The following is a 13,822-nucleotide window of genomic DNA, read 5'->3' as shown; positions in this document are numbered from 1 at the left end:
AAACCTCCATCCCATATAGTTTCTACGTCGGTGATTATTGCTTTGCGCAGATTCTTGACCATGGGCTTGCTGCTCCATACTATTACCACCTGCTGCCGCTGTAAGCGTTTACAATCAACGAGGACATAATTTACAAGCGTAGAGTACGTAATTAATGTTCATTTTAAGTCTGGTCTATTTTTCAATGTGTACAATTCATGTACAATAGTAAGCCCTATTCAATAGAATGAGAGGAAATCAAACTCCGCCATTCATTAACTTGTGTACATATGCAGTATTGTTGTTTTATATAACCTTGTAAACAGTCTGCTACTCTAGTAAAATGTTGTTCTTGGAATCAAGAGCTTTTCTCCCTATTGGTGGGCATTTATTGTACATACAATAAACAGTTCAAAACTTCAGCTATTAGAAAACATAACTGGGAAACAAGGGAATTCTGAACACGTTGTGAACATTAGTCAAGAGTATATGGACTACTTGTATTGAGTTTTCGAAATTTGCAACAAAACTTTTAGCACTTTCAGAAGGAAAGACATTAAGTTAAATCTAACGGTCTTTAATTTTTCTTGCCAAACACTAACGACAAGTAAATATTATGCTAGAATTATTTCCGCAATATCATGTGTCTTTTGTCGACAGCGCAAATTATGTGTTGTAGTGAATATGATCATGCCGTAGAACATAAAACAACAAAGGCCCAGCCAGTCTCTTTTGTTAACAAAGATGTTTTAAATATATATCAACAAAAGATACAGAAGCTGTTATTGATCAAAATAAATCCCTTTACAACACGCTTGAAATTAAAAGTTCCCCACTCGATCCGAAGGAGGAAAAAGCTGAGGACATCAAGCCACCGAGTTGCATTCTATCTGTTCTGACAATTTCTTGAACCCTAAAATGCCATCAATATTCGTTAATCTTCCCCTGCAAAAAGTTCAAAAACTATCACTAGCAGCGGGTACGAGACAGGAGACAGGCTAGTCGACAAAGACGACGAGTTACTGGAGGGAAAGGGCAACGAGGTACGTGAGGACGAACTTCTAGCTGTTCACCGAATACCAAAAATAAGGTGGTTTAAGACCAATGTCTTGCCAAACCATAAACTCTAGCGTTGAAACCTTTATTATCCGAAAGAGGAAGGGGCTGAAAACATCAAGGCATCGAGTTGCTAATGGCGTCAAACGCCACAACACGGCTCTTATATCCAGTCTTTATCAGAACAATCTGATCGAGACGGCCTGGTTCTTTAATGGATCAGTTTATAGCCAAACACAAATGATAAAGAACGAGTGATATTTGACATTTATGGTGATATATAATTTTATGAGATCATTGCTGACTACACAGTGAGGCAGAATGAGAAGTAGTGAGTGTTAAAGTTTGCCTTTTCTTGGTTATTTTATGTTTACTGCTTGTTTCAAAATCATTTGTTTTATTTTTTTTACCATATCTTGCCACTGTTCTAAACATTTTACAACTAGTCATTATGAATAAATAATTTATTAACCTCAAAACCTTAAATTTCACATAAAGTAAGGCATATTCATTATTCATTATTTAAAAAATGAATGACCGATAAAATTAAATGTTTAAACCCTGAAAATATAAAGTATACTTATTATGATAGGAAAGTCTGGGATGCTTCCACGTCATTTCACAAAAGAAAATAATGTCAGTGATTCTTAAGTATTAAAGTTGAATCCTTGTATTTAAACTTTTAAATGATAGCATATACGACGTTAAGAACCTCTCAAAAAACTTTTACTGAAAAGCCCCATCCCCTTCCTATCCCATTCATGCAATAGCAATAATATCTTAAATAAAGTATATGACCTGTCATTGAAGAAGCACCGGGAAGTTAAGATCTTAAATCATCTCAATGTTAATGTAAACCGAACTTAACTCAAATTTTAAACTAGGGGTTAGTTCAAACGTGAGACAACGAATATAAGTGGTATTTTTGTCATACAAGTCCATAGTTTAAATATTTATTACAAAATCATTTATCACAGAAGGGTGTTTTTCATTGGCGTTTGCAATGCAGCAAGTCGTTTTCTTTAGAGCTAATTAACGGGAAAGGTGATCTCAGCTATTTCGTCATGGTCCCTTGTAAGGAATTTTTCTGCCTGATTTATACTGAATATTGTACACACATCAGTCGTGATCGTTTAAGGGGAAAAACTCTTATTAAGTCGACAGAAAATCTGTTTTTATTATTTATCTTAGCAAAATTGTATTCTTAAGCGTGTCTATGTTTACCATAGAGTTAACATTTGATTAACATATTCACATTGCAAAGACATTTATTTTATGTAAATAAGAATAAAAACTGATTTTTTTTCCAACACACAGACAAAAATATATAAATAATGTTGGCTTCATAAATAGTTATAGTATCGTTTACTCTTATTACAGTTACACAATTTCCAGAGTATAGCTACCGATATGCATGCACATCAATGGACATCAGGCTATTTATTAAGATTCAGCAACTATTTCTGTCAAATGTATACACATAAACTTATATTAAGCTTGTTGTAAAATTGTAACTAATGAAAAACAATTGGTTGTTTTTTTCTCACCGCTATTTGACTGAGTAAGAAATTAACACTTTGACTGATAGCTTATATGACAAAAAAGCATTGTATCTGCCAGTGATTTATACATATAATATGCATATTGGCTAGTGCCCCTTTTAGACCGGTAATTACTTATTATTCTTAAATTTAAGTTCACATGGAGAAAGTTAGGCTCCTGTTCTGTATATCAAAGGATATTTTGTTGTTTTTGGAACAAATTCAGGTGCCAAACATACACCGACACGGCAGTGCACAGTACGATTCATTCGCCAACGTGAGAGATAAATTATTTCTTTATTATATCAACTTTTGGTCTATTTACTGTTTTTACCAATAAAATTGTCATTTATCATATATTTTGCATTTTTCTGAGCTTTGTTATGGCCTGTAAAATCATTCTATTCATAATTTTGCTTTATCGTTCTTATTGTTAACGTGCGACGTCAAAGAAACACCAACAGATCCCTTTAGAGAAAAGCATGCCCGACCCTGAAGGGGCCCACTGGTCTTTATATACACTAATTTCTCTATTCACACAGAGCCCGAGCTTTGCTAATTTGCATTATATCAACCAAGTTAACATACGTACTATGAACGTACTTTCGTTTATAACGGAATGTTATTATGAACGCACATCCGCCGCCTACAGCGTACCGTTACACTATGAACGCACACCCGCCGCCTACAGCGGATCGTTACGCTATGAACGCACATCTGCAGCCTACAACAGACCGTTACACCTTCAATATTTGCTTGGATTTCGCTATTTTTTAACAAATTAGTTTAACTACTCATTTGGAAGCGCTGTCGTTAGGTAATATTTTAGCCGATTGTAATAAGTCTGTCATCATCGATCAACAGAATAGTTTATAGCGAATTGAAATGTCTTGAATTTGCACCGAAAACTGTCCATAGTAGCAGCAACCATAATGTCACTGCTTCTGTGACTCGGTGACGTAATAATAGGCATCACACATTAACTTTATCCCTACCCAAATCCGTAGTTCATGATGGGGACGGGAATTGGGGTGCGTTTAGTATAATGTTGAATCGACATGCTAAGACAGACGCAGAATGTCTGTGTGCTCTCTGTTGTTGCCTTCAGACAAAGCAGCTGAATTTTACGTTTTTCTTTCAAGTACAAAGGCCATATCCGCACTCCAATTTGTGAGGGACGTTTTGATATTACTGAACTTGCACAAACTGAGTTATAACCCTTAGAGACCCTACGGCCCTTAACTAAAAAAAATATCTATGTTCAAGTTATCAACAGGGTTTGTTAGAGTATGCTGGATAAAGAAGCTTGGCTTATGGTTTGCATGGATAAGCCCAGTAAAATCCAGCAGGCAATACAACTGGTACGAAAGTATTAACAAGTTCTCTCTGCCGTGCATTGCTCTAGTACAGAGGTTAGATGACTTGACGGGTTCAATAGATATGGTACGTGATGGCCGATATTATGGACGCAGAAACACTTTCTCGGGTACTTTTAAATAGAAAGTACAAGGGTGCTATGATGAGTTAGCGGAGTTGCCTTGTGGTTTGGGGTAGGATCGCGCAATGGTTCAGAAAAGCTAGAGGGCTGTCCTGTCTATCGTAGACGAGGTGTGCCGTTGCTGCCCAGATATGACCAATCTGTAACTGATCGACGGTAACTGATCGACGGGTCAGGACTGTTCGGGAGGTCTGGTAACATTATTCTGAGAATCTAATGAACGTCCACTACGTCATCTCCGTTCTGCACGGTAAATTAGTAGAGGCAATAAGTGACTTCATAAAGAATGAATCCAGAGCAACGATATTCCGTCAAAGTTAGCGTATTGATGTAAAAGCAGACAAAATACATTAACTATTATCCAAAATACGTATGGCGATACGGCAATGTCTAGGACTCAGATCTATGAGTAGTACAACACTTTCAAGAAAAGACCCTACGCGTGACGCAGTAAATGATCCAAGGATTGGTTACCCCAACTCAGCACAAGGAAAAGCAGATAAGATTGTGACGTTACTAAGAACTGACCAGCTTATCTGTTCGGGATACCGCATTGAAAATTGGATTTGGGACTGCATCAGTGCATGATATAATCACAATGCAGCTAGGCATTAGAAAGGTTTGTGATAGCTGAATTCCACGTGTTCGCACATTCCAACAGAAGCAACAACGAATTGCTGACAGTAACACATTTCTGGAAAAAAATACAGAAGCCGTGGTAACAGATTTCTAGAATCAATCACCACTGCTGATGAAACATAGGTTAGTCTTTAAGACACCGAAACCAAACAAGACAGTTCTGAGTGGAAGACTCCTAATTATTCATTTCCTATCAAAGCTTTGGTGAGGACGCCTGCGAAAAATATGATGTCTATCATATTCTTCGACATAAAAGGCGTTACTCTTTGCCACGCAGTGCCCTCTGGTAGGACGGTGACCGCCATCTACTATTCAAAGGTATTAATTAGATTTATATGCTATACTTAATGTGTTACGTAATTTAAGATACTACATGTAAAACTAGCATTAATGCTTAGTTCAGCATATAAATAAATGCCAAATTATCGCTTTTAGGTGCTGCGGCCTGACTTGATAAGAGCAGTTCGGAAGAGGCTTGTCGTCAAATTTTATCTTCACCATGACAAAACACCATTCCATACGTCTATCGATTCTAAGACAACACTAGCTGGATTATTAGATATTAATACTATACAACATCCCCCGTACTCTCCGGACCTAGCACCATGTGACATTTGGCTTTTTCGCACCATCAAGAACGAGTTGAGAGGAATACCAACAGTTGTTGAATACCAACAGAGAACTTCATCAACTGCTTTAAGACTTGGGTTCACAGACACATAGTGTGTGTGAAGTACTCTTGGGAATATTTTGAGAAAATTTGACATGTGTACTGTGTCCAATATTACGACATATATCTTCTGCATGCAATTGTTTATACATTTAGTTGCCCTGCTCACGTTTACACAACGTTGCTATTGTGATGATTAAGTAGCGTCTTATTTTAAATCTCAGTCGCTCCATTGTTGGGATCAATCTACGGCGCCGCTCTCGGATCTTCATAGGCCATTGGACACCAACTCCGAGGCTGCTAGCCTTTAACTGCTCTTTTATGTCGTACGCTGTTTGCCGTAATGTCTCTCTTGTTTTGAAGTCTTTAAATGTTGCTTTAATCGGTCGAGTTTTGTTAGGGGTTGATCGATCTCCACGATTTGCACATTTCACTTCGATGTCACGCGTTTCCTGATCTAGAATATTTTGTAATACCTTTGTTTTTATTTGTTCCTCACAACTTTCGCCGGTTTGCTCAGGAATACCATAGAATACTAGATTGTTTTCCATGTTTTTGCGTTCCATTGTCAATAACCTTTCTTCGACTTTGTTCTTTTCCAGTGTTAACTTTTGTAAGTTCTCATTTAACAGTTTGCATTGTTTGGCTAGTGTCACTGTTTTTTGGCCAGTACTTTCCATCTCTTCCTTCATGGAGTCATTTAGGTCAGAAAGAAGAATACACGCTTTTTCCAATTCGTTAGATTTTTACTCTAATACTTTAACTGAGGTTTCTAGATCCACAACTTTTACATTAATTTGACTGACATTTTTCTCCATTTTTTCTATTTTTGAGACTTTATCTTTTATCTGTTTCAATTCATCCATCATTTGCGCGGCCCATGGAGGCATGGGAGGGTCGGGTACATCCCGGGGGTCCCAACGTGCGCGGGTGGTGAGCTCCCGGCATACGGTTGTGAACCAAAAAACATGAATGGGCTCTGCATGTTGTAATGGTTATAGAATGTAAAATATGGGTTGATATTGTCCGAGTATAGACTACTGTCTGAGTGCACGGTGTCAATGTCGGTCCCGTTTTCCTCGTGCATGTTTGAAAAAATCCACCGAAATAAGGACTTGAACATCGTAAAACAAGGAATAAACTTTTATCATTATTATTTAAAGCATACAAATACGATGTTGATCTTAAAATTAGAATTAAAGAGTTTTTAGAGTTAAATGTTAGGTTGAATGCTGCTGTATTGATATCAGCATATTTGAGGGTCATGTTTTGAATAGTGTATGTTTCTGTTATGCTTTTGGAGGACATATGGAGTTTTATCAGTGAAATAACAACAGCAAATAAAGGAGTGAATGAATCGACTTAAAGACCGATTGAAATCTAAGGGAGTAACTTTTTCTTGATTAAAACGACACTTTTGAACCAGAAATTTTGGCCAACAAATAATTTTGAATTTGAAACGGGTTGCAGTGGTTTGAAAAAAAAAATTGGGGAACTATGCAACTTATCGTTAATTAGAAAAATGGTAATCCTGCTTTTAAACGCCTTTCGAACTTTGAAGCTTATTGTTCGAACATTTGTTGTCATACAAAAAATACAGATAAAAACAATGGCTCGAACATCAATAGGTTGTGAATTATCGTTTAAATATCTGTTTAAACTGTCTGTCGTTGTAATACGTAATTCGGACTTCCCGGAAAATCCCGACAACAATAAACAGATTAACTGATTATACTTTACCCCACCCGCGCCTCAAAAGTTGTTTACAACCTAGCGTAGAGAACATTCGATTAGAGTCTTTACGTCTCTCTTTGTTCTTATCTTATCTTTACCTAGTCTTTAAGCGAAAAAGACTATTCTCTGACAGTATCGGATAACTAATTAACAATATATCATGAAACAAACTCTAAAAATTAAGAAAAATGTTTTTATCCGATGATTTTTTCGTAAATTGTTTTGCTTACACCTTTCAAATTTTCGTCCGATAAATTGCAGCATAGTATTTCGGTCAGGTATTGATGCCCGTTAAATTTAAAAGTGATGTAGTCATTATTTGGAACAAAGTGAACTAGTTCTTTGGTTAAGGTTCATAAAATGTTTGTACTAAAATCGAGTGAATAATAAACAATAATATACTATAAAAAATGTCCAATATTTTTTTTCTGCACTTACATGAAATGGAAAATTGACAACTATCTCATCAGCTATAAAACATTGGTGTCACACCAATAAGGTGGTGGGGTTATTTAAAACAACAAATTAAAATACTAATAAAACTCCGAAAATAGGCATAAAAGAAACAAGAAATATGTTGATTACAGAACAAGATCAAATTTCATTTCACTCGTGATCATAGGAAAACCAAATGTTCTCTCGTGGCGAAAAGTCCTCAATATTTTTAATAGTAGGTGTTTAATCAGTGTAAGGAAAGTGGAGGAAAAACACTTAAGTATTGAAAAGAAAAAAAAACATATGTGACATTTTTTTCAAAGATTTTTAATGAACTTAAAAAGATAATGGGTTAAATGTTTTTCTCTTTTTTTATAGAATCGATATTGATAGGTTTTCATGATAAACGGACTAAAACGTATTTTAAAGAAGCTTTTGGCATGTGATATTAATGTCACAGGGCTTGTAGGTGCCACAATTTGTAATTAACAGGCCAACCATCAATTATGACATAATCAGTTGCTAGAGGTTTGAGCCATTCAAAACGTGAAATCAATCATTTTTCGGGCCAAATTGGATGATTATGTTTTATTAATGCGGCTATGAATATGCTTTTTAACCACAAAACTGCTTGTTCGGACTTATGATCACGCTTGTAGATATATTCGTCTAGAAACAAATGGACATATAATTAGCAACATTCGAAAGTTCGAAACTTAGCATCGAAACGTACAAACGCTAATGACTGGAAGTGAAACAAAGGACGCAGAGTAAAGTAATTCAAATGTGTCTGCCATGTTTTACTGGCAAAGAATTGACAAACAGATCTAAAAAGAAACAAACAAAACATGCCTACCTGAAATCCTTATATGTATCAAATCAGACTCTGTGGTTGTAACATCATTACATGAATATGTTTTACAATTTGACAACGAAACGCTTTCGATATGCATGTAACATTCATGTAATGACATATCCGATGAAAATGCGAATCCTGGTGCAGTAGGGAAGCAAGTATTATCAATGGAAGCATTACACGAGGTCTAAGAAGAGGAAGATCAACCAGTACCGACAGCCCAGTTGATGTTATTTCCCGAGATGTGACTTTTACATGAAAATATAAAACTTTCACCATTCATTAGAAACTCATCCTTTGGGGATATAGTTACTGCTCCTAAAAGAAGTGGGATACAGTCGAGTACGATTCCAAACAGATTGGTTATACCATTTAACACCATGCGTAGAACGAGGGGCCTTTATTATCATGTACACAGACTTAATCTCCTTTATCGCAAATTTATCTTGTTCAAAAATACCGTATTTATTGTTTTTAATCATGTGCTTAAACTGATGATTTCTGGTAACAAGAGCTGTCACTGTAAGTAACAAGTACCCCTGAATTGTTTATTGAAGTATTACAGAACGATCAATAAGCATGCAACATTCAATTTTGATTGAGCTCCAAGTGTGACCTTGACCTAAGAGGTAGGATGTTGGTCATGCACGTTATACATCGTCTGTATGTACCAAAGATCCGTGCCAGGTAATTTAAAAATCCACCTGTGCATGACAAAGTTACAGACCGGACATGTCCGCCTATTCTATAATTATGTGCATATAAGCAGCATTCCATAATGATTAACCTCAAGTGTTACATTGACCTTCAGCATTGAGACGTTGCTCTTTCCTAACATATGTGCAAAGCTTTTGGTTTTAAAAAAACGTATCGTGTATGACAAAATTACAGCCCGGCCATTGATAAGCGGACGGGCTGACGGACGGACTCGTGGGCGAAATACACCAGTCACGTCATGTATTAATTTGACTGGAACTGTTTAAATGATACTGGTATCAAAATATAGACTTACAGTGAACTCTAAACGAATGTTGTGTTTATATGACCAGATTTTCCTTTGAGGAAAGAGGAAATATGTCACTATGCACGCAACTACCAATGTGGTTAATATGCACTATGTCTGGAGGTGGAATAAGTTTATCTCCAGATGTAATTCTTGTCAAATAGATGCAATTTCAGATTTGCCCTCGGATTTCCTCTCAAATTTGGCCGGGTTCAACAGCCAATAATAGTAGATTCAAAACGTTCATGCTATCACTTAAGCGAAATATAAGAGATACAGATACATTTAGTTCCATTCCTTATAATAGCTTAATTATTGTTGTAAATATATTTAGGATATTCATATTTCTCAATTGCAATATATACGTGTCGAAACAATACCAAGTTGCCTCGTTAGTAAAGTTATCCCCGGAAGCAAACTTACCCAAGGGGCAAATGTTGGGCATATAAATGCAATATATACATGCTTTAACTGTCAAAATCGATATATGTATATGTTATTTTTGGTCCTTTTACTTTTTGTGTGAAATCCTGAACATTGACCAGTTGGGGATTCTAAGTCCTGAAATAAATCGGAACCTATGCAAAATATGCTGCCAACGATAAAAAGCAATATCCTTGTATGACGACTACCTTCTGCATTTGTTCTTTTAAATATGTCCTGAATAGACACAACACAATCGGTATTGTTGAGGTCTGCGAGTTGAACACTAAAGGCTTATATTCTGACTAACAGCTAATTCTGCAGTTTACATTTCATAAGGCTACCATTTTGTTTCCTGCCAACCTGCTAAAATCAGTGGGTAACGTGCACACTTTTTCTAGAAAGGTCACCTTGACATTTAACTTTGACCTATTGGCCTCAAATCAATCAGGGTCATCTTCTGGCCATGGCATATGTGCATACCATGTTTGAAACTATGTACGAGATTGTTCAAAAGTAATAAATCGGAAACAAACAATTATTCTAGTAAAGGTCACCCCGGCCTTTAAAGTGATGATCCCAAAATCAATCGGATTCATGCAATTACCATGACCAATGTGAATACCAAGTTTGAAGACTCTGTTTTCTAGTACTTTTACTTCTGACCTTTTGACCCTATTATCATTGTGCGTACCAAAATTCATTAGCTGGAAACGAAAGCGTGGTGGCTTTAAAACGAAAGTGAGTCGACGACATACAAAGAATTCACAATGTGTCAGCCATGTTTGCAGGCGATACAAACACTTTATAAACTGTGTTCATTATCACTGGCAAATGGGCTAAATTTAGGCCCTGCACGACTTTAGGAGAACAAATACTGTATCTCATCTACTTACCATAAACAGAATACAAAAAGCACATCCAGATAATAGAAAGGCTAAACGTCAACATCATGATCTGTAAACATGAAATAACTTTATTGGACGGGTAAATGATATCAGCGACACAATCATGAGAGTATTCAAATAATATCAGAAAGCAACTAATCCAAATTTTGCACTTGTCCCAGCTTTTTTGAAAAGAAACACTGTCAGCAGATACTTTGATTGGTTTACCAGTTAGATCAGTTATTCGTTACTTTTTATCTGGCTTTAATTTTAAGCAATGCCAATGCTTAATGTACATTTATTCAACAAATAGTTATTGATCGGGCAAATTCAGGAAAATAATTATTTAGAAGACTAATTATATCAACCATTGTTATAGAACTATCCTGAAATTGTAAACATGATGCCTTATTTTAGAATTAAACAAACAATGTATCATTTGAGAAAAGAAAACTGGTCTTCATTTGTTTGATATCGTCATTTGATTCAGTATTTGTTTTGTGCTTAAATAAGTACTGTCAAGTTCTCACTTCGGCCAAAAAGGCATAGTAGTCTGGCAAGAGATTTTTTTAATTTGTGTACAATTAATCAGCAACAAAAACATAGAAATGCATTTATATTTTAAAGTCACTCTTTTGAAAACTGATTCCGCTCTTGTTCACTGTTGATGAGATTAGTATAATTATTTATATCTTGAAACATAATAAGAGTAGTGATACATTTAACAAGGTTTCAGATGGTTTCATAGAATACTATAATCTCGCCATATTTAACAAAAATATTTAATAACATATTTTCTTTATAGTGTCTCTTCAGACGCAATGTAAAAATGGGCCAGGATCCTTTATCTTTCAAAAGGGCGGACGTTCAAACCCTCCTTTCCGTACATGAAAAGCTTTTGGTCATCATTTGCCAAAATGTTTTCAGTGACTGGGAAAATAATATTTCCTTATGTGAGTGTATCAAATCATAAGAAGAATATATAAGATCTTTCAAAATTACATGATACATTACTACATGAGAAATCAGCAACGGACAATCAGAATTGTGATGTTTTATAGGATCTCTGGTTCAATTTAAAACTAGATACAAACACAAAAAGAGTATTTAAATCCTACCATTTGTGCATTTATTTAATTGAAGTGTTAGACACGTTAAAAAATATTGGTACCGGTATGTACATCCTCATCATAACGTTCAGTAACTTTATCTTCCCATTGGGGTGTTGTTTGGTGTTTGATTTTTTTGCATTGAACTTGGTTGTTGTCGGTAAATTCTTATATTGAATCTGATAGCCTTTGTTATAAGTATCATCTTATTTTATGAATCAAGACAATGCTATTTGATTACCACGGACTTTAATCTATTTTAATGTAACATTATGTATACTATGACAGAAATCCTGTCTGACAAGAATTTCTGATGTCAGCAAGAACATCTTCGACCTTGTAATTGCCAAACATATTCCGATAAAGTGTAGTAATTTCAAGACTTTTGTGCAATGCCCGGTTGAAAAATACCATTACAAAGCCGATAAGTGATAAAACGATGATTGTGTATTGCCTTTTAAGGTAACCGATAAGCGATTACATAATCTTGGAATTGATTTTCACTATGCAGTGGCATTTCCTTCAAATAAAAAAGCAGAAAATGTCAATTAATAAGACATATTTTAAGGCTATCACCGCAACCGTATTATTAAAAATATATTTCCACATAATAAAAATACTTGATATTAGTTTGCTTTCAAGTTCATTCAAAAGCAAATTGCGTGTGTAGTTGCTGTTATTTTGAACCAGTTAAGTTTAAATAGTTTAATGAACATTTTGTTTCGATAGGTGTCATAATGTTTCGGATAAAAGGGCTCTGAAAAATATATTCATTAAGGCTCTTAAGGTTTTTGACCGGGCTGTCAAAAACGCAAAGCGATTTTTCTAGGTCACCTTTCAAGACAATCTGACTTCTTACTGTGATACAAATCAACCAGAGTTTGTACAACTTCAGTATTGCCCGTAAACATAATTCGAAAGTATTAAAGCAGACTCCTATAAAACTCACTCAAACCCACCCAAAAACCAACCCATCCACCCAACCAACACAAACCCAAACCCACTCACTCACTCACTCACTCACTCACTCACTCACTCACTCACTCACTCACTCACTCACTCACTCACTCACTCACTCACTCACTCACTCACTCACTCACTCACTCACTCACTCACTCACTCACTCACTCACTCACTCACTCACTCACTCACTCACTCACTCACTCACTCACTCACTCACTCACTCACTCACTCACTCACTCACTCACTCACTCACTCACTCACTCACTCACTCACTCACTCACTCACTCACTCACTCACTCACTCACTCACTCACTCACTCACTCACTCACTCACTCACTCACTCTATCACTCACTCACTCACTCACTCACTCACTCACTCACTCACTCACTCACTCACTCACTCACTCACTCACTCACTCACTCACTCACTCACTCACTCACTCACTCACTCACTCACTCACTCACTCACTCACTCACTCACTCACTCACTCACTCACTCACTCACTCACTCACTCACTCACTCACTCACTCACTCACTCACTCACTCACTCACTCACTCACTCACTCACTCACTCACTCACTCACTCACTCACTCACTCACTCACTCACTCACTCACTCACTCACTCACTCACTCACTCACTCACTCACTCACTCACTCACTCACTCACTCACTCACTCACTCACTCACTCACTCACTCACTCACTCACTCACTCACTCACTCACTCACTCACTCACTCACTCACTCACTCACTCACTCACTCACTCACTCACTCACTCACTCACTCACTCACTCACTCACTCACTCACTCACTCACTCACTCACTCACTCACTCACTCACTCACTCACTCACTCACTCACTCACTCACTCACTCACTCACTCACTCACTCACTCACTCACTCACTCACTCACTCACTCACTCACTCACTCACTCACTCACTCACTCACTCACTCACTCACTCACTCACTCACTCACTCACTCACTCACTCACTCACTCACTCACTCACTCACTCACTCACTCACTCAC

This window comes from Mya arenaria, chromosome 5 (assembly GCF_026914265.1).
Source record: "Mya arenaria isolate MELC-2E11 chromosome 5, ASM2691426v1".
Lineage (NCBI taxonomy): Eukaryota > Metazoa > Mollusca > Bivalvia > Myida > Myidae > Mya > Mya arenaria.
This window is presented reverse-complemented; position numbering follows the sequence as displayed.